Raw genomic sequence first — 23,018 nt, forward strand, 5'->3', positions numbered from 1 at the left:
GACTAATTCATTCTGGGAGTAACGAGGAGGGTCAATGCTGGCAGTGTATTTAAGGTGGCCTATGTGGGCGTTAGCAAGGCTTCTGACAAGGTTCCAGCGCGCAGACTGGTCAAAAAATGAAAGCCCATGGGATCCAAAGGAGAGGGGCACATTGTATCGAAAATTACCACAGTAGCAGGAAGCAAAGGGTAATGTTACTGGATGTTTTTGTTATTGCTGAGGCGGAGATGGTTGAGAGCTTCAGGTTCCTCGGTGTAAATCACCAATAGCTTGTCCTGGTCCAACTACGTATGACCAAGAAAGCACACCAGTGCCTCTGCTTCCTCAGAAGGCTGAGGACATTCAGCATGTCTGCATTGACCCTCACCAATTTTTATAGATGCGCCATTGAAAGTATCCTATCCGGATACATCACGGCTTGGTACGGCAACTGCTCTGCCCGGGACCACAAGAAATTGCAGAGAGTTATGGACACAGCTCAGCACATCACGGAAACCAGCCTCCCCTCCATGGACTCCGTCTCCACTTCCCGCTGCCTCGGGAAAGCAGCCAACATAATCAGGCCCCTCCCACCCCAGACATTCTCTCTTCTCCCCCCTCCTATTGGGCGGAAGATACAAAAGCCTGAAAACACGCACCACCAGGCTCAAGGGCAGCTTCTATCTCGCTGTTATAAGACACTTGAACAGATATCTTGTACGAAAAAGATGAACTCTTGACCTCACAATCTACCTCGTCGTGGCCCTTGCACCTTATTGTCTGCCTGCCCTGCACTTCACTGTAACTGCAACTATAACATTATATTCTGCATTCTGTTATTGCTTTTCCCTTTGTACTACCTCAATGTACTGATGTTTTGGAATGATCTGTATAGATGGCATGCAAAACAAGTTTTTCACTGTATCTCAGTACAAGTGACAATAATAAACCAACGACCAATGACCATGTCGGCATGGAAACAACCCACCAAGTCTGCATCGACCCACTTACACTCGTCCTACTTTATTCTCCCCACGTTCCCATCAACTCCCCACAGATTCTACCCCTCACCCGCACACCACCGGCAATTCATGACGCACAACTGATCTACCAATCGGTACATCTGTGGGATGTGGGTGGAAACCGGAGCACCCGGAGGAAACCCACACGGTCACAGGGAGAAGGTGAAAGCTCCACACAGACAGCACCTGAGGTCAGGATTGAACCCAGGTCACTGGAGCTGTGAGGCAGCAAGTCTACTAGGTGCACCACTTCGCTGGAAGGCTGTTTCCAGTGGAGTTCCACAGGGCTCAGAGTCCCTTGCATTTTCTAATATATTAATGTTTAAAACTTAATATGGGAACATGATAAAGAAGTTTGCAGGTGATACATATGTCAGCTGTGGGTTGACAGAGAGATAATTGCTTTGGACTGCAGGAAGACATCGATGGTCTGTTCAATTGAACAGAAATTTGACAAATGGAATTTAATTCACAATCTTCAATGGTTACAGAATAGAATAAAACTCGCTTTGTACTGTGTCATTAAGCTCTCCCAGAGAACTGACAGCACATTTTATTTACAGCACAAATCTCTCTTGACATTGCCTCACTGCAGAGGAAGATAACATTGGGTTAAGCCATATTAAATGCCAATACTCTCTCCATGCTTTTGATCTATTATTTCCAGGAATCTTTCACTGCTCTGACAACAAAGATTCACCAGACATTACATACAGAGTAAATTGGCTATGCTGTGCAAGATAACACACGTAGGCGAGGTACAGCAATTGTTATATACAAGGTAAACCTCTGTCCCATCAAATTCTCCCAGGGGATCATGCAGCACAGGTTAAACACAGAGTAAAGCTGCTTTTACACAGTAACACCAAATGTCCACAGGGATGTCAGGTTGGATTTGTATGCATTACCTTCCCAGTCAAAAACTCTGAGGATATATACAGCATGTGTTAAAACCAGGGTAAAGAACCTGCTATACTCCGTCGACCTGGCTATCCCTCGAGGTCGAGGATGATGGTCTTCGTTCCGTTGATCAGAAGTAGCCCACAGAGCGAAGATGCCTGTGCGTGTGTTTGTTTAACGTGTACTTGATGTTGCACTTCAAAAAGCACAAGATACTTCACAAGTCAACCAACTGATTCCAATGGCATTGAAACCACGACGATTGGAGCTGATGGATTTGCTGCAGCCTTCACCCGCTTTCACAGCCGTTGAGTCTAAAATAACTTTGTCCGCCCATTCCACCGTTGAGGTCTTGGTTGGATTGTTCTTTGTCAGGGACCTCACCGCCATGGGTGACCCTACCAGGAGCATAGCTCCAGACGGCATCGCTCTCGGGATCTCAGGACCACACAAGCTTCTCCACCACGACAAGGTGACAATCCACAGAGAAGTAATCCACCTGCTATACTATTCAACCAAGCAACTCTCAGCCAGATAGAGCTTTGGTCAAATACAGGGCAAATCTCTCTCTACACTGTCCTGTCTCTGTGACCCTAAGGCATGGGTTAGCCTAGAGGGCAATTCACCTTTTAAACTATCTCATCAGACTCTACCAGAGAATAAATTTCACAATCAGCTATCCCCTCTCTACCTCTTCCCACTAAGGAATGGTAGGAAGGTATAACATGGATTAAATAAAGAAAACTAACCTCGTCTGAAATATCTGTGAAAGTTTGGAAGTATCTAAACACACAGAGGGACACTGGAGCTCCTTCCTGGTGGTAATCTTGAATAACCACCCACACAGGGCAAAGTTATTATTTTAAGTAACAGTCTTGTTGGGTTAAATATGATGACCACTAACTCCCAAAGACAAAATAAAATGTCACTTGACATTATGAAGGAAGATAACAATGAATTGGGGTATAAATGGATGCCAGTGATGCTAAGGGGATTAAAATGGTGACATTCCAGGAGTTTCAAATTGACTATCGCAAGTAAAAGTGATTAAAGAAAATATCTCAGCTGATTTTAAGGGAAAGGAAATGGACAAATCTGGTGTGGCTAGAAAAATGGAATCATCTGAAGGAAATGCCAATTGATTGTTCAATAGTGTGAAATGAGTTTTCCTGATTCAGCCTTTACAAAGACAGAGGCAGGTACAGACAAGGCTGTTACTGAGGTACATTATGATGTTGATTCTATTACTAGCAGCATGCTTGCAAGGCAGCTGTGCTGGTTAAGCTTCAAGGCACTGACAAGACACACTTGAAGCTCGTTAGGAAGGCAAAACAAATTGCATTTCTGCAGCACCTTTCACAACCTCAGGATGTCGCAAAGTGTTCAGTTCTGGTTGCCTCATTATAGGAAGGAGGTGGAAGCTTTAGAGAGGGTGCAGAGGAGATTTGCCAGGCTACTGCCTGGATTGGAGAGCATGTCTTATGAGGGTAGGTTGAGTGAGCTCAGGCTTTTCTCTTTGGAGAGAAGGAGGATGAGAGGTGATTTGATAGAGGTGTACAAGATGATAAGAGGCATAGATCGAGTGGACAGTCAGAGACTTTTTCCAGGGCAACAATGGCTAACACGAGGGGACATAATTTTAAGGTGATTGGAGGAAGGTATAAGGGGGACGTCAGAGGTAAGTTTTTACACAGAGAGTGGTAGGCTGCCGGCAGAGGTTGTGGGGGCAGATACATTAGGGACATTTAAGAGACTCTTAGATAGACACATGAATGATAGAAAAATAGGCGGCTATGTGGGAGGGAAGGGTTAGATAGATCTCAGAGCAGGATAAAGTGTCGGCACAACATTGTGGGCCGAAGGGCCTGCACTGTGCTGTAGTGTTCTATGTTCTACGTAATCAATGAGGTACCTATGAAGCAGTAGCTACTGTTATAATGAAGGGAAACCTTTGGGCAATCTTCACACTGCAAGTTCCCACAAACAGCAGGGTGGTAATGAACTGCTTTACTGGTGCTAGCTGTGGGATAAATTTGGCCAAGTCGCTAGGGAGAGCTCCTCTTTATTTCTTCAGAATGTGGGATCGATAACACCTGAGAGAGCAGTTTAATATCCAAGAGAAGTCCAACCAACAGTGGAGTACTGCCTCTCTGTGACACCGGAGAGTCACTTCAGACTTTACGACTTGAGTCCATAGAGTAAAACTTGAACCCATGATCTTCAGACTCCGGGAAACAGTTGTTCCCAACTGAATGCAGCCACAACATAAGGCGTAGAAAATCTGGGTAACCAATGTGGATACAACTAAGTCAACAGCAATGTGGTAATGGCTACATCATCTGTTTTTTAGTAATGTTGAAGGAGGGATAAATGTTGGCTTGAACACCAATGGATAACTCAGTTACTTTCCAAAGGATAACTCAGTTCATTTTCAAGGGATAATTCCAAGGGATGACGCACTTGGTTTCATGTCCCTCTGACGGTGTAGTCGTACACTGGGTAATCAGTCTGGATGTTTGTACTTGGGTACCTGGAATGGGACGCAAAGACATAACTCCAAAGTCTTCTGACTCAGAAAGGGAGAAAAATACAGAAGGAAAAGTTTACAGTTGGGGATTTCAGTCCATTTTGTTATTTTTCACCGCAGATCATTGTCTCAGTCAGCTGGTGTCTCTATCAGTTGGTACTCTGTCAGACAGTGCATCGGAGATCACAGGTGTGGAGTGCTGTTGAAAAAGTCTTGTCAAGTGTCTGCAGTGCACTTTGTAGGTGTCGCATACAGTAGTCCTGGCAAGAATGTAAGGAAAGTGGAGGGTTATGGGCTGTGTAGGAGGGAAGGGTTAGATTGATCATGGAGTAGGTGTTTATATGGGCCAGCACAACATCGTGGGCCCAAGGGCCCATACTGTGCTGTACTGTTCTACGTTCTATGTTGTGAATATTCAGGTCAGTGTCTCAGTTACCAGTGACAGGGGTTGCTTTATCCTGGATGATGTGCAAAACTCTTCTAGGCACGTGGAGAGTGTTGCATCAAACCTGTGACTTGTAGAAGGTACGAAAGCTGTGGGGAGTGAGGAGACGAGCCATTTGCCTCTAAATACCCAACCTCTGACCTGTTATTGTCCCTGAAGGAGTCATTTGTTTGGTCCAGCTGAGTTTCTGGTCTTTGATGACACCAAGTGACGGTGAGGTTTTCAATGAATGTTATGCGCAGGCATAGACTGCTTCATTTTCTGAAGGTTTCTGAATGGAATTGAACATTGAACGTCAGAAAACATCCTTGCCTCTGACCTTATGATGGAAGGTCAGCGATGGAGCAGGTGAAGATAGCAAGGTCCCTGAGGAAATCCAGCAAGTGAAGTCTTGGAGCCAAGAGGATTGGCCTCCAAAACCATGAGCACCTACTTTTGTGCTGAGAAAATCTTCTGTCAGTGGAAGGTTTCCACTGATTCTTACAGAGGGAGGTCCTCCATATAGAAGGACATCAACGTCAATATTGGAGAGCTGGTGGGACGATGTGGCACTTGAGGTCAAAGCCAGGGTTGAAATACCAGGAAAAGGATACGGTGCTGATTGGTAAGGCTCCATGCTCAGCCGATCCCTGCCTTGATGTCAAGGGCAGCCACTCTCCCCCTCACCCCTGGAATTCAGGCTCAGATGACGTCAGGAGTCAAGTGGTCCTGGTGACACTCAAAGTAAGCACCAAGCTATTGATGAGTAAATGCTCCTTGGTAGCACTGTCAATAGCACCTTTGTTCCTTTTACTGATAATTGATGGTAAACCTACAGAACTGTTATTGGCTGCATTGAACTTGTCCTACTTTTAGTGAACAGTACATAAATAGAATTGGAATTGGTTTATTATTGTCACATGTACCAAGATACAGTGAAATGCTTTTGTTGGTGTGCCATCCAGACAGATGATTCCATACATAAGTACATCCAAGTAGTGAAAAGAAAACCCTAATGCAGAATATAGTGTTACGGATACAGAGAAAGTGCAGGCAGACAATAAATTGCAAGGGCTACAATGGGGGTAGATTGGGAGATCAAGAGTTCATCTTCTAGCGTATGAGAGGTCCGTTCAAGAGTCTGATATCAGCAGGATAGAAGCTGCCCTTGAGCCTGGTGGTACTCTCAAGCTTTTGCATCTTCTGCCCAAAGGAAGTGGGGGAGAAGAGAGAATGACCGGGGTGCGAGGGGTCCTTGATTACATTGGCTGCTTTCCTGAAGCAGCGGGAAGTGTGGGTGTCAATGGAGGGGAAGTTGGTTTCCACGATGGACTGGGCTGTGTTCACAACTCTCTGCAGTTTCTTGCAGTCTTGGGCAGAGCAGTTGCTGTACCGAGCTGTGATGCATCTGTTTAGGACACTTTCTATGATGCATCTCTAAAAATTGGTGAGGGTCATCGGGGACTTGACATAGGCAATATTTGACATTGAGAGGTAGATGCCAGCATCACAGTTGTTATAGAAGATATTGACCAAAGGCCCAGCCATTCCAGGGGCCGCCTTCAGCAGGGGATCAGATCCATAGACATTTCTGTCCTTTCTATGTTCAGTGCACTCAAGATATCTCTTCACGTCTTGAGTGAATTGATTGGATAAAGACTATGTTTATTGGGAACTCAGGAAAAGCTGTAATGGATTAACCTACTCAGCGCTTGTGGCTGAAGGTGGTTGGAAAAGTTTCCGCTGCCTGAGGGCACGCACCACTAGGTTCAAGGACAGCTTCTATCCCACTGTGATAAGACTATTGAACGGTTTCCTTATACGATGAGATGGACTCTGACCTCACAATCTACCTTGTTATGACCTTGCACCTAATTGTCTACCTGCACTGCACTTTGTCTGTAGCTGTGACACTTTACTCTGTACTGTTATTGTTGTTACCTGTACTACATTAATGCACTCTGTACTAACTCACTGTAACTGCACTGTGTAATGAATTGATCTGTATGATCGGTATGCAAGACAAGTTTCTCACTGTACCTCGGTAAAAGTGACAATAATAAACCAATATCAATACTAAGATTGTCGAAGATAGGCTTGTCCACGGAGCAGCCTCCAATTAGTTGTGCAATTGTCCACCGCCAATCAGGACCATTGTGAAGATGCAGTTCAGAACATAAGAATTGATACGGTTACAGCTACCTCCTTACAATGAACATGGCATCCACCTAGGGCAAACTGCACTGATATCCACAGAGTCCGATTTCATGATGAGTACTTGTCGAAGGTGTTTGCGACTAACTGAAACCATGAATGAACTTCTTAAAGGTGAAGGGCTCGGTGCTCTGAAATGCTATTGTAAGTCCTCTAAAGGTTGCAGAAAGTTGCAGGAAGATCTGACGGGACATTCCCAGCAGCTCCCACCAGATCCTACCACTCACCTACACACTAGGAGTAATTTACAGCAGCTGATTAACCTACCAACCTTCACACCTTTGGGAGGAAACCCACGCGGTCACAGGGAGAACGTGCAATCTCCGCACAGACAGCGCCCAAGTTCAGGATTGAACCCGCGTCTCTGGATCTATGAGGCAACGGCTCTACCACTGTGTCACCAGGCTGCCCTGTTTGGAGAGGACTTTTACATGGGAGCAGCCAAGTAGCCAAGACCAGAAGGAAAGTGGATCTCATACACAGGTTGATGTGGTTGTACAACGGTTCTTCTCCTGAGGTGACAAAATGGGGTAGCCAATGAATGAAGGTTGGAGCACATCAAAATGTGTAGCCTAACCAATCAGAAAGGTCGCACCTGACGTCTGGGAGGAGGGTTGGACTCTGGATCCAAGCTCCCACAGGACTTTACATGGAGCCTTTCTATCCCAACATGGGAGTAGTGGTCTATGCCAGCACTTGTCACTGGAAAAACAGTGGGGTGTTCACCTGAAATGGTAAAGAGGGAGCCATCTGAATGGTGGAAATACATTCTCGGGGCCTTTATTGCTCCAAAGAAATGCTTGAATATTCAGGTGCTGGGGCCTGCAGGGAGGTGCACCAACCCCTGCATCACTGCATAGCAGCCAGAGCTGGACACGTGCTACAAAACACACAGCCTCCTCCTCCGAGGAGGAGGAACAACTGGTGCCTAGCTCAGTTCAAGCTTCCTTTAGTCAATGCATCTATTATCAGAGCTCTATCTTAGGAGATAGTATCAGTGACTGTTAGTCACTGTCTCTATCGAGCAGTCGGTCTCTGTCAGTCAGTGTAACTATCCAACAGTGTAGCCAATTACCATCACTCTTTTATTCAATGTCTCTCTCAGTTAGTGCCCTTAACAGTCATTGGCTCTCTCAGTCTGTGGATCGGTCTGTCTGTTGAAGGATCTTTGACCTGAAATATTAAGTCTGTTTCCCTTCCCCCAGGAATGGAGGACGTGCCCAACCTGACCTGCCGGGCATGTCTTCCGGCTCTGCATTTCACAACTCTTCCTTTGTCTATGTTCTCACTCTCTAACTGCTCCACCCTCTCAGTGAAGACTCACCTCAGTCCTAAATCTCAGACCCTGAAAGCAGTGACTCAGATAGACGGGTGGTGAAGAAGGTGTTCGGCACGCTGGCCTTCATCAGTCTGGGCATTGAGTAAAGGAGCTGGGACGTTGTATTGCAGTTGTACAAGATGTTGGTGATGGCGCATCTGAGGTATTGTGTCCAGTTTTGGTCACCCTGTTATAGAAAAGATGTCATTAAGCTGGAGATAGTGAAAAGAAGATGTACGAGGATGTTGCCAGGGCTCGAGGGCCTGAGTTATAGGGAGAGGTTGGGCAGGCTAGGACTTTATTCCTTGGACAGTATGAGACTAGTAGGAGTCACAAAGGTTTCACTGTACCTCAGTACATGTGGCAATAATAAACCAATTTACCGTATAGAGGGTGTGTAAAATCATGCGGGGCATAGATAAGGTAAACGCACAGTCTTTTTCCCAGGGAAAGGTAACCAAAAAAACTAGAGGGCAGAGGTTTACGGTGAGAGAGGAAAAACTTTAAAGGGAGCTGAGGGGCAAATTCTTTACACAGAGGGTGGTGTGTATATGTGTGCCAGAGGAAGTGATTGAGGCAGATACAATGACATTTAAAAGACACTTGGACAGGTACACAGGTAGGAAAGGTTTGGAAGGATATGGGCCAAACGCGGGCAAATGGGACTGACTTAGGTGGACACCATGGTCAGCATGGATGAGTTGGGCCGAAGGGCCTGTCTCCATGCTGTATTACTCTCTGACTCTAAGTGGCCTCCCCCTTACGTTGAGACTGTGACCCCTGGTCCACACCTCAGCCAGAGGAAACATCCTCCCTGCATCCTGCCTGTGGACCCTTTAAAAATTTGATATGTACTCTATGGAACATAGGCCCAGTCTAGTCTAGTTCTCCTTGGTTCAGTGCCAGAGTCTGAAGGTCTATCCTGCACCTTGTCAATGCACCAGGCACTGCAGACGCTCGTCAGCCTCCCCGTAGTAACCTGGCTTATCAAAGTCTTCACTCCGGAGAGGGCCTGTGTGTGGTCACCCTGCAGCAAAATGCCACGTGCTACCCCTGCCCCATGCCCTGCCAGGCCAATCCAGTCACAGAGTCCCACCACGCACCGGTCCCTCCTTTGTGCTAGCAATGCTCTGTTAGGTATCAGGACCTGAGCTTCGTTGCTATCAGAGGAATGAGCCCTGGTGTCGTCCCACCGGGACCGTCCCCCCGCTGGGTGGGTTGGCCGGCCCTGGGAGCCACGGTGAGGGGTGAGGAGAAGGCAGGGGGTGTGAGTTTACGCCGTCTGAAGCTCCCACTCAGAGGAGGACCCAGGTAAGAAGCAGTCAATGGGCAGAAGGTGCTGTGGGACGAGAGATGATGGGATCTGAAAAGGCAAGTCGAGTATAGGATAAGATCTCTTTATCAGTCACATGTACATCGAAACACACAGTGAAATGCATGTTTTACATAGAGTGTTCTGGGGGCAGCCCGCAAGTGTCGCCACACTTCCGGCGCCAACATAGCACACCCACAACTTCCTAACCCGTACGTCTTTGGAATGTGGGAGGAAACCGGAGCACCCGGAGGAAACCCACGCAGTCACAGGGAGAACGTACAAAGTCCTCACAGACGGCGGCCGGAATTGAACCGCGGTCGCTGGCGCTGTAATAGTTTTACATTAACCGCTACGCTACCGCGCCTGCCAGGATTGGCTATGATCATCTTCAACAGCAGTGCAAGACCAAGAGAGTGTCTGGGCCACCTCTGGTTCTATTGCATTCACTCTTTGAAGTGAGTAGCTTTTAAGATAATGGAGAAAGTCTTAATAACAACTTGTTATCAGAAAACACTCCTCACTCCCAGAGTCAATGACTGAATTTTGAAACGTTTTATTGCAATGTAGAAAACATGACAGCATAGGATAGCAAAATGGTGATGCAGGTAATGCAGCTGCCTTCACAGCTCCAGTGGCCTGGGTTCTATCCTGATTTCCGGTGCTGTCAGTGTGGAGTTCGCACATTCTCCCTGTGACCACATGGGTTTCCCCCAGGTGCTCCAGTTTCCTCCCACATCCCAGGACATGCAGGTTGGGAGGTAAATTGCCCCTAGTGTTGGGTGGGTGGTAGGAGAAGCGGGGGGGGGGGGGTGTTAATAGGCATGTACGAGAGAATGAGATACAGGAAAAAATTAATGGAGGAACGGGATTGTTGGGATTACTCTGAGAGCTGGCATGGGCTTGATGGGCCAAATAGCCTCCTACATTGTAAGGAAAATTTTCAAATTTTAAAAGGCCTGGACAGAGTAGATGTGGCAAAGTTGTTTCCCATGGTAGGGGAGTCTATACAAGAGGGCACGACTTCAGGATTGAAGGGCGCCCATTCAGAGCAGAGATGTGGAGAAATTTCTTTAGCCATAGGGTGGTGAATCTGTGGAATGTGTTGCCACTGGCGGCTGTGGAGGCAGTCATTGGGTGTGTTTAAGGCAGGGATTGATAGGTATCTGAGTAGCCAGGGCATCAAAGGTTATGGTGGGAAGGCAGGGGAGGGGGGCTAAATGGGAGAATGGATCAGCTCATGATAGAATGGCGGAGAAGACTCAATGGGCTGAATGGCCGAATTCTGTTCCCTTGTCTTATGGAAATATGAAAATGCAGCAAATGCAAGCCTGGTAACAAGAATAGTGGCTGGATAATTTGTTCAGTAATAGTGATTAATGGACAAATATTGACCAGAACATGTAACATTATATTTTGTATTCTGTTTTCTTTCTATTGCCTCAATGTGCTTATGTGTGGCATCATCTGCCTGGATGGCACACTGCAAAAGCTTTTCACTGTATCTCGGTGCACATGACAATAATAAACCAATACATCAGTGACGTTCTTCTTCAACATAACGCCCGTGAACTCTTACGTCCACTGAAGCTTTAACATCTAATTCAACAGAAGGACAATGCAGCTTTCTCTCAAAGACCTTGAATCTAAGGGTGGCAGAGCATTCAAGGACACACAGGGGGAACATACCGAAAGACTCAAAAACAATGATGGCAACTTTGGTCGGTGGATAACTAAAAAACTGCAGATGTTGGAAATCTGAAATAAAAGCAGAAAATGTTGGAAATACCCAGCAGGTCAGGCAGCATCTGTGGAGAAACGGAGTTAACATTTTAAGTCAAAGATCTTTGACCTGAAGTCCTTGTTTCTCTCTCCACAGATGTTGCCTGACCCGCTGAGTGTTTCCAGCATTTTCTGTTTCTCTGTGAACATAGAACATTACAACACAGTACAGGTCCTTCGCCCCACAATGTTGTGCCAACATTTTATCCTGCTCTAAGATCTATCTAACCTTTCCCTCCCACATAGCCCCATATTTTTCTATATTCATGTGTCTATCTAAGAGTCTCTTAAATGTCCCTAATGTATCTGCCCTCACAACCTCTGCTGGCAGTGCGTTCCACGCACCCACCACTCTCTGTGTAAAAAAATTTACCCCTGACATCCCCCTGATACCTTCCTCCAACAACCTTAAAATTACATCCCCTCATGTTAGCCATTGTCACCCTGGGAAAAATGTCTCTGACTGTCCACTCGATCTATGCCTCTTATCATCTTGTGAAGATTTTGGTCAGGGCTGTGTTTAGTCAGTAGCTCGGTCAGAGTTTAGATCTAACAGAGGGGTTCTTCTCTCAATCCCTTCTGTCACTTCAAACTAGGTCAGAAGATGAAGAGATTCCTGGTGGAATACAGACAGAAATTTAATGAAGCTGCTTGTAACAAGTCATTAGCTTGGAATTGTCTTAAAGGGCAAGGTCCTCCAAGTAACACAATGTAGTACAGTCTTTGCCTGTTCCCAGTCTAATCATCTCTCGTATTCCTACACTCTTTTAGGCCCGGCCAGGTCAAAGTATGAGATTCCGAAACTGTGAGCCGGGAAGGAGTCATGGTGAGTAGTTTCCTGACTGATTCATATAACAGCTCGGCCTGGAAGAACCCGCGTCCGTATCAGAGCTGGGAATGGAAATCTTTCCAATTCCGGCATCTGGGGCAGGTACGGAATTGGTCAGCTTCAGAGTAAGACTCCCTCTACACTATCCTTGACATTATCCTCACAAACGGTCCCAGGGCGGGCACTGGATGGGTCAGATTCAGAATAAATCTTCTATAAATAGATGTAGATTGAGGGGTTTAGAGGGGATCTGAGGGGTCCTTATTCGCCCAGAGAGTGGCGAGTACCTGGACCTCACTGCCGGAGAGAGTGGTGGAATTAGAATCACAGTTAAGAAGTGTCTAGACGAGCACTTGAATCACCTGGACATAGAAGGCCATGGGCCAAGTGCTGGAAGGTGGGATTAATATGGAAGGGTGCCCCCTGGTTAGCATGGACATGGTGGGCAGAATGTTTCCATGCTGGATGTCTCAAAACTGTCCCAGCAAACAGTCCCAGGACAGATACAGGATGTGGCAGATTTAGAATAAATCTCCTTCGACATTGTCCCAGCAAACACTCCCGGTGCGGGGATAGCACCAGTTCGATAAAGGGTGAAGTTCCCTCCACACTCTCCCAATACACATTCCCCGGGAAGGAACAACAAATCTCCGTCTACACATTCCCAGCAAACGCCCAGAGCAGGTACAGCATGAGTTAGAATGAAGAAAGGGCTCCTTCTACACTGTCCCAGCAAGTGCCAAATGAAGTTCCCTCTAAGATATCCCATCAACTCTTCCCCGTCCCAGGACAGGAGAAGCATGCATGAGAGACAAAGTGAAAATCCCTCTTCTTCTTAAGTAGTCCCTTGGAGTCAAAGATGATTTACTTCCTCTGTGGTTCAGTGGGTTCTGAGGTGACTAATGATGCCAATGTGGTAACTGCAGAGTCTTCCACAGACAGGGGCAGGGGGTGCCGATGGTGTGGTAGGTGAGCGGTCTGTGAGGTGGTGCACTCTTTCTGTCACTTATATAGGGTTGTGTGCATTCCCGATGCATGGACTCAGGGATCTTAATACCAACCTGAATGTTCCTTCTCCAACCCCTCACACCAGCCCAGCTACACATCCAAGGCAGTCTAGATAAAGAATAAACCTCCTTCAAATTATCACACCAAATACTCCCAATCTCAGGATAGGAATAGCATGGGTTAGACACAGTATAAACTCCTCTGTACTGTTTCAATACAATGTCCAAGGATGAGGGTGCAGACAGTGCAGGGTGAAGCTCTCTTTACAATGTCCAAGGAAACACTCCCAGGACAGAGCACAACATGGATTCTATGTAGAATAAAAACCTCTCTGCACCATCCCATTAAACACTCCCAGGACATATGGTAAATTGGGTAAAGAAGAAAGTTCCTCTACATTATCCTGTCAAACCGTGAAAGAATATTTACAGCACAGTTTAGATATAAATCCAAGCCTCGCACGATGGCTTAGTCTGGGCGGAATTGGAAGTCAGTTGCCAGAAGTTTGTGTCATTAATTGGTTTGTGCCAGGAAGTGTTTACTTAAGGTCAGCACAGTGGCGCAGCTGGTAGAGACCCAGGTTCGATCCTGACCGCGGGTGCTGTCTGTGTGGAGTTTGCACGTTCTCCCTGTGACCGCATGGGTTTCCTCCGGGTGCTCCGGTTTTCTCCCACATCCCAAAGGTTGGCTGGTTAATTGCCCACTGTAAATTGTCCCCAGTGTGTAGGTGAGTGGTGGAATTCGGGGGGAGTTGATGGGGACGTGGGGAGGATGAAATGGGATTAAAGCAGGATTGGTGTAAATGGGTGGCCGGCGGTCAGCACAGACTTGGTGGGCCGAAGGTCCTGTTTCCGTACTGTATCTCTCTATAACTTGATAAAGCTGGGTTCTAGTGTGGCCACCGAGCAGTGGAAGTGGATTATTTTGTATCTTAGAGAGAGGCTGTTTGGTCCAGTGTTTATGATCCACACAAACCTCCCAGACCCTTTCTTCTCCAGCCCAACATCTTCCACTTCATCGTCTCCCTTGTGCTGCAGATGCTTCTCTTCCGGAACATCCATCCGGTGTCCGATTGTTCGGAAATCCCGGTGGTCCAGCACCTGGCTCACTCATTGGTCCAGAATGTGAACCTGGGGTCCAGAGTGTGGATCGGGTGTGCGTCCAGAGCCAGGGTTGGGATCCTTAATACCGGGGATCCAGAAGGTGGGTGGGTTTGCAGCCGGGGCCAGGATCCAGAGTCCTTGTATATTTCCCGTTCCCTTTAAACTTGTTGGATTTACTGGGAAATTTATCATATCCTGTGCAACATGTAAAAAATTGTGACATCAATGTGCGCTTGGATATTAATAGGAGTAACATCCAATAGTCCGGGAAATCTGCTAGTCTGGCACCACCAAAGTCCTGAGGATGCTGATGCTGGATTATCGGAGCTTTGCTGTGCAGGTGATCCTTGGGTTGTGAACGCCCAATTTACGGACACCCCCACACACGAACGAGCTCCCATAATGTTATTAAATTCAGAAGTCCAATGTACACACAGATGTTCATCCCTACAAACGGCAGAATGTTTCCTCTCTCTCTCTCTCCACCTTAAGTAATTATTTTTTCTTATCAGTCTTGTGTGCCTTTGATGCCACTCATTACAACACTGTGGGGTTACGGTTACCATATCGAGTGAGTTTTGTGTATTTTCTGACTTATGGGCAAAATCAATTTACTGACGTCTGTAAAAACAGAACCCGCTCATTACTCTGACCTCATAATCTACCTTGTTGTGACCTTGCACCTTATTGCACTGCACTTTCTCTGTAGCTGTGACACTTTGTACTGTTATTGTTTTTACCTGTACTACCTCAATGCACTCTGTACTAACTCAATGTAACTGCACTGTGTAATGAATTGATCTGTACAATCGGCATGCAAGCCAAGTTTTTCACTGTACCTCGGTACAAGCGACAATAATAAACCAATATCAACATCGGGGAATGGTCTGCATTTATTAAATGTGAAGTAAATGTTTTCTTTTTATTAATGAGCAAAAAAACAAACTGGAAGTTTGCTCCAGATTCCGCCATCCGCTGTCCCCATTATTAACTGTGGCTTCCTTCACTTCACAGTGCCAGCTCCGGCCAGGAACAATCGTGACCAGTGAGACACTCGGAAATGGAATGAAATTGTGAGTGCCTGAGGATTAATTCCCGCTCCTCACCGTCAATCGGAGCCCGCCGCTGAATGCCCTTCGCCCGATGAGTAATGATACTTATCTCTCTGTTTTGCAGACAGATAAGATGGGAAACAGTAAATCAAGTGAGTCCAATGTCCTGCACAAAAGCTCCAGGGGTGTGATCGTCATCCAGTCACCTACAGTAAGTGTCACAGTGTAACCCACACCCTTTACTGTGCCATCCCTACACCCCTGCCTGCTCGATTCGTTGCAGATACACCACAAAGCAGCTCAATCATTCATGCTTGGTCTTTGCAATCCGGCTGAGCCACTAATCTCGCCTGCCCTCGGGCTCTCCATCTGCCCATGACTCACCTCCCTCAGTTACTCCACGCTCTGCCGTCCTCTCCAATCAGATTCCATCATCGTCAGCTCGTCGTCCCGTCCACTATCACCTCCCAGCTTCTGATATCACCCCCCCCTCTTCGTCCCCCCGCCCTCACCTGGACCCACCCATCACCTGCTGGCCCTTGCTCCACCCCCTTCCCCCACCCTTCTATACTGGCTGACTCTCTCCCCTCTTTCTTTCCAGTCCAGATGCAGGGTCTCGGCCCGAAAAGTCGACCGTCCATTTCCCTCCATAGATGCTGCCCGACCCGCTGAGATACTTCAACATCTTGTGTATTGAGCCAATAGTCTCACCGCCCTGTATTCCTGTAATCCTTACCCTATCCAACATTGACTGTTGACACAGACATTCCATAGGTTCCATGGTACCACTCTGTGCGTGGAGAGGTTGATCCCGACCTCCACTCTCAACCTCTCACAGTCTGGCATCAATGGCCGCCATTTTGAACTATGGGCCCCTGCAAGTAGTCTGGAACGGCAAACAACCTGCTGGAGGCCGTCAGCAGGTCGAGCAGCGTCCGTTGGGGGGGGGGGGGGGGAGGGGGGAGGAATTGTCAACGTTTCGGATGGAAACCCTGCTACAGGACCGAGGGTGGAGAGGGGAGGTGGCCAACATAAAGAAGAGAAGGGGAGAGGTGAAACAGGAGTCCGAGGTGATTGCTGAAGGGTGTAAGATGACAGGCAGGTGGTGCCAGGTAGGGGAGGGGAGCGGAGGTGGAGTTGGGGGACGGTGGCGGGTGGACGATAGATGGAGGGAGACACAGAGAGAGAAAAAATGAGTGGCAGATGGAGCGAGGTGTGAGGGAGGGGGGAGGGTGAAGGTTGGAGACGGCTGCTGGAAGGAGATAAGCAGGAACACGAAGGGCTACCGGTGCTGGACTCTCAGAAGTAAAGGAGGTGAGAAAGGAAACCATTAGGGGAGAGGTGAATGGCAGGGTGGAACCAGAACCAGACGGGGTGGGTGGGTGGGTGGGGGAGGAATCCCATGGGTGAACCATGTGTGTGTGTAGTCCGTGGAACTAGTCTAGTACCCAACTTGGTGCCATATCTCTTGGCCAGATTCAACCTCAGCTTTTATTCCTCTGTATCCCACCACAGCAAAACTTATGTGGAGGAAGGAAGTGGTTCCCATTATTCTTGTGGGACAATTGGGATTTTCAAGACCGAGATTAATAGATTCTTCTCAGGTAAAAGTGTCAGTCAGAGCTGAGGTATCGCTCAACCGTGATCGGCTCCAGTGGTACAATAACCTCAAGGGGCTGAACGTCCTATCGCTGGTCCTGTGTGAGTCACTCCTGTGATGAGCCAAACTCAGAAGCCCTAGTGGGCCAGGTCGCTGTGAAGGACTTCCCAAGCTGAGGACCTTTGAAATTTTACCACACAGAACATTAACCTGTGTAGGTTTCTCCAAACTAAATGTTGCTCCCATTTCCCTGGCACTACACAGCTCTTGTGATTGGCCGTTGGAAGGGTTTGGACAATTGGGTGTCACAAGAACATATGGTAATAGGAGCAGGAGGAGGCCACTCGGCCCCTCGAGCCTGCCACTGCCATTCAATATCATCGTTGGTGGTCTGCCACAGGGTTCAACACCTCATCTATGCCAATTCCATAGAGCCCTCAATTCCCCAATCTTTCAAAAGATTTACCTCCAGTGATCCAGCCTCCACAACTCTTCAGAGTAGAGAAGTCCAGAGATTCACCACCCTCTGGGAGAAGTTCCTATGTATCTCAGTGTTAACTGACCTCCTCCTTACCTTGTGACTACGTCCCTCATCCAGCATTCTCCCATTAGTGGAAACTTGCCACCTTGGTCTTACTGTGGGCACCCAGGTCTGTCTCTCTGATCTTCATTAACCAACAAGGTGACCGTTGATGGGTTTTAAGAGGTCGATACTTCACCCTAGGGAGGAATGCCGCACCAGTGTAATGTGTCAGTGAGGTGGTTCAGCCCCCTCTCCAGTCTGGGTTTCCAACTTCTGCATTCCTCTGCTGGGACCAGGCTTGTTGAATTTTCCTACAGATTCATGGATTTTCTTTTGACATCCTATATCATCTGAGACCTTCAGAAGTCGTGACATCCAGCAACTGAATGGCCCTACCTGTAAATGCTCAGTTTGGTGAGATGATAAAAAAAAATCCCTGGTACTCCTGTCCTGCACTTCTTTTCTGTTTGGACACAGGGTGTCAGTATTTCATTGAAAATCAAAAAAAAACTGCAGATGCTGGAAATCTGAAATAAAAAACAGGAAATGCTGGAAAAAGTCAGCAGGTCGGACAGCATGTGTGGAAAGAGAATCAGAGTTAACGTTTCAGGTTGGAGACTTGCTGTCATTGTTTTGAGGACCTGCAGTGTGGGGAGAATAAAATGGGTTTGGTGTAGGACCGATGATTGATGCTTGATGTGGACTCGGTGGATCAAAGGATCTGTTTCTGGGCTCTAAAACTGTATGACCCAATGGCACAGGTGCACAGCTGGTAGACCTGCTGCCTCTCAGCTCCAGAGACCACGGTTCAATCCTGATCTCAGGTGCTGGTGTCTGTGTGGAGTTTGCATGTTCTCTCTGTGACCGTGTGGGTTTCCTCTGGGCGCTCTGGGTTCCTCCCACGTCCCAGCGACGTGCGGGCTGATAGATTAACTGGCTGCTGTGAATCGCTCCTAATGTGTAGGTTAGGGGTAGAGTCTGGGGACTGTTGACTGGAGTGTGGGGAAAATAGGTTGCTGAGAAATTTAGTAGGGAATGGGATTGCTCTGCTAGCCAGCATAGATTCGCGGGGCTGAATGGCCTCCTTTTATGTCATAAGGGGAAAATTACCCTTCCATTGTTTGATTGCCTAAACATAATTGGCTTTGGTAGCAAGTTCTAGCCAGGCTATGTTTGGATGTGCATATTGGTATTGGTTTATTATTGTCACTTGTACCGAGGTACAGGGAAAAGCTTGTCATTATTATATCATTGTATGTATGTATCGGTATAATATATATTGCAAGGCCTTGTAAATGGTTTCCCACTGACACATTGAGGGCTTGTTCCCTCACTCTCTAGCCCAGTGTGTGCTGAACTTATTTCACACCCTCTGATGGGGACCCCCTTGGGAATCTTGTTATATTGTGTTTTAGAACAATGCTATTTGTGTTCTGTTTGCATCTCCAGGAACTCGGGGATAATCCTGCTGCTGACTCCACTCCTGAAACCTCTCCACCATCGACAAGCACACCAGAAGCCAGCAGCGGGGACCATGAGCTGTCAAGTGCAAGGGGACTCAAGGAAACAGTGGGGAAAGGATCACTGACTGAACCGGCAACATTAGATAAGGTCTCCATAGGAGCAGACAATGACCCCAGAGAGCCAGACAAAGTTTCCACAGAACCAAACAAAGTCCCTGTGGAAGGAGACAAAATCCCAGTAGAACCAGGCAAAATCCCAGTAGAACCAAACAAAGTCCCCGCAGAGCTAGACAAAGTTCACATAGAGTCAGGAACAGTCCCTGCTGTATCAGATGATGTCCCCACAGAGCCAGACCAGGTGCCCACAGTAGTAAACAAAGTCCCCACAGAAGCAGGTGATGTCCCAACAGAACTGAGCAAAATCCCAGCAGAACCAGGCAAGGTTCCCATAGAACGAGATAAAGTCCCAGCAAAGGCAGGGGAAGTCCCCACAAAAGTGGACAAATTCCCAGCAGAACCAGGCGAAGTCCCCACAAAACTGGACAAAGTCCCAGCAGAACCAGGCGAAGTCCCCAAAAAACCAGACAAAGTCCCAGCAGAACCAGGCGAAGTCACCACAAAACCAAAGAAAGTCCCAGAAAAAACAGGTGAATTCCCCACAGAACCAGACGAAGTCCCAGCAGAACCAGGTGAAGTCCCCACAAAACTGGACACAGTCCCAGCAGAACCAGGTGATGTCCCCACAGAACCGGACAAAGTCCCAGCAGAACCAGGTGAAGTCCCCACAGAACCGGACAAAGTCCCAGCAGAACCAGGTAGGAGTCTCACTAAACTGGACAAAGTCCCAGCAGAGCCAGACAAAGTCCCCACAGAACCAAAAAAATCCCTCGCAGCATTGGGAAAGGCCCCTACAGAACGAGGCAGAATCTTTGCAGAAACAAGTAAACTCCTCGCAGAGCTAGTCAAGCTCCCCACAGCAAAAGCCAAACTCCCTGGAGTACCAGAGCAATCACCCACAGTCATGGACAAAGTCCCTACAGAACCAGCTACAATCCCTGCAGAACCAAGTAAACTCCCTGCAGAACTAGCCAAACTCCACATAGCAGTGGGGAATCTCCCTGAAGCACCTGAGAAACTCCCTGGATTAACAGACCAGGTCCCTGCAGCTCTGGACAATGGTTCCATTGAACCCGGCCAGGATCCCGTTGGCTCGAACCAAGTACATTCAGCACCAGACCAGGAACACACTGGAGCAAGCCAGGGCCCGACTGAATCAGTCCGGTTTCCCACAGCACCCTACAAGGTCTCCTCTGGGCCATACTTGGCAGCTGAGTCCAAGGCGGTGAGTGAAGAAATGTCTCCCTCACTTTCCTGTGTAACCACCTCAAGCTCAGCCACCCAGTTGTCATCTACAAAGTCCCTGCCATCGCAGGTAGCTTCAGGACCTGATTCTCATGAAGAGTCATTGCTGGAACCAGCGACCTCAGCACCAAACTTGCTCACTCCCAGAGCAAACACATCCTCACGGGCAGGTGAAGACTACGGAGAGTCAGTGGATGGGGTGCCCATGGCAGGAAGACAACAGCGTACCACGACGGCGAAGAGCCCAGCGATCTCTACCTCTGCTCCCTTCCTGTCAGCCACCGAGGTGCCGCCCCACCCTGAGCACTTTGACGAGACCCTCTTCGATATCCTGTTCCGTACTCCGATGCACGTGCCGGATGGGATGCTGGTCAGTGTGCCTGAGGATGACCATGAGTACTGGGGGGTGTTCCACTTCCTTGGACTGGAAGCGGCTCGAGACCTGATAAGGAAACGGAAGGACAACGAAGAGAAGAAAGTGAAGATGTGAACATTTTCCTCCCCCCCTGTGCTGGATTAGATTATTTACCCAAACTTAAAGATCAACACTCGTACTGTGGGTTGAACATGTATTGTGGGGTGTTCACTGGTCAACAGAAGGAAGACCGTGTCTCCACTTTCCGATGAACCCCAGGACTAAGTGATTAGTGGAGAGACCTTCACATAGCGCTGGAGGACCCCCGGGCCTAGAATTTGTTTTGTTGAGAACAGCAAATCTTTCTCTCTCTTTCTCTGCAGTCTGGCACCCTTGAGTCGTTCACATTAAAATGTACTAAAGGATTGATGTATTCCAGCTATATCTAGGCTTTGTCTCAGAATTCTCCTGTGCCTGAGAAAGGGCCCTCTCTTGCAATGTTTATTCCAAAAAAAAGGAGGGTTTGTGCATGTGTGTGGTGCTATCTTTTATTTTGAAAATAATAAAAACTCCGACAGAAAACTAGAGCAAGCGCTGTAGGATTGGTTGATCGTCATGTCACTGTTGAAGACTTTGGTTGTCTCTTGAGCTAAAGACGGTGATGTGAAACGGGTTGTTGGCAAATCCTCGACAGGCAGTGTGAAACCATGAGAAACCCACAAAAAGCTGAGGGAACTCAGCAGGTCAGGCAGCGTTGACCCGAAACATCAACTGTCCGTTTCCCTCAAAAGATGCTGCCTCACCTGATGATTTCCTCCAGCGTTTTGTGCGTTGTTCCAGATTTCCAGCACCTGCAGTCTCCTGTGTCTCCAGTGTGAAACCATGAGTCATTTCAATCACTAAAAACTGGACAAAAACCCTCCAATCAGATGGGAGACCATATCTCCCTGCACCAGTCCAGTCTAGGTTCACATCTGGGTCCCAGACTAAAACGGGTAAAGCACAAGTATGAGTCACCTATCCTTAGAGACTGGGCCCCATGCTCTCTCATTGCACCCATGGGTCCGCTGGGCTCAAGCCACAGATGAGATGGTGTCAGGTCACAGCATAAATAAATTGCACAGATGACAAAACACCATGGTCTACTCTGTGCCTGCAGATCCAGGAGGTGAAGCAGCAGTGTGATGGTGCACTGTGCCTGCATGACTCTAAGGATACTGCATTCCTAGGTTACTTCACCCAACACCGTCAAAACTAATCCATTGCTTGTCCCTCTCGGTGTTCGTGGGATCTTATTACTCACACGTGACTGCACTTTAAACGTAATTCATGCAAAATACTTTGCGATGTGATGTGCAGTTGACTGAAGGCACCAAATATGATTGAGAGGATAATGCCCCTGTCGGTGAATCAGAAGCCCATAAGCAGGAGGCTGCTGACAACAGGTGGAACACTAGGGAAGTGCCACACTGTCAGAGGTGTTACCTCTTGGATGAGATATTAAAATAAAGTTGCATTGGTTTGATAAACTCCATAAACTCATTCATCTAAAACTTAATTTGCATCCGTGGCATTTGTTCAAGTCCCTCTCACTTGCTGATTGACATTGATTCAGCTACTTCAGTACCAAATTAATGATATTGGGAAATGGACAAGTGACGTTGACAATACTATTTACTCAAAGGACAGCAGGCAGACAAACACTTACAATCTGGTCCTACGTCACCGTTAGTGGTGTCAGATCAGGCTGAGTCAGCAACCTGCACCGTGCTTGGAACTCAGGGTGCTCCCTCTCATGTGTTGATCCCAGACTCCCACTACAGAAGCTGGAAACCCCCACTTACATACCCTTCTCAGCTCTTTGCTTGCGGCCTCTGGTGCCTACGTGCGTACTCAGGGTCAGACCCATCCTTATCAACTTCGGTCTGTTTCTTTTGCGAATTCCTCGGGGATCTCCTTCAAAGTCTGAATTGTGAGACACGTAACTCCTTATCCACACCCATCTTATCATGTTTACTCATTCAGAATTAACCACCCACCTAATCAAAGCTCGAGGTTCTACAGGTACTTTCTGCATGTTGCTTCTCTATCGTCATTGGCCTTGATGTATTTCCTAATGTCCCTGCCTTACTGGTATATTGGACGCAACTTGTGGCCAACTGTTCGACATTCCTTTGTCTGTGTGAACCCTATTATGCATCAATGTGTACCAGTCGGATTTTTGTACTTTGTCCTGCTGTCTCTT

This window comes from Pristis pectinata, chromosome 20 (genome assembly GCF_009764475.1).
Source record: "Pristis pectinata isolate sPriPec2 chromosome 20, sPriPec2.1.pri, whole genome shotgun sequence".
Taxonomy (NCBI): domain Eukaryota; kingdom Metazoa; phylum Chordata; class Chondrichthyes; order Rhinopristiformes; family Pristidae; genus Pristis; species Pristis pectinata.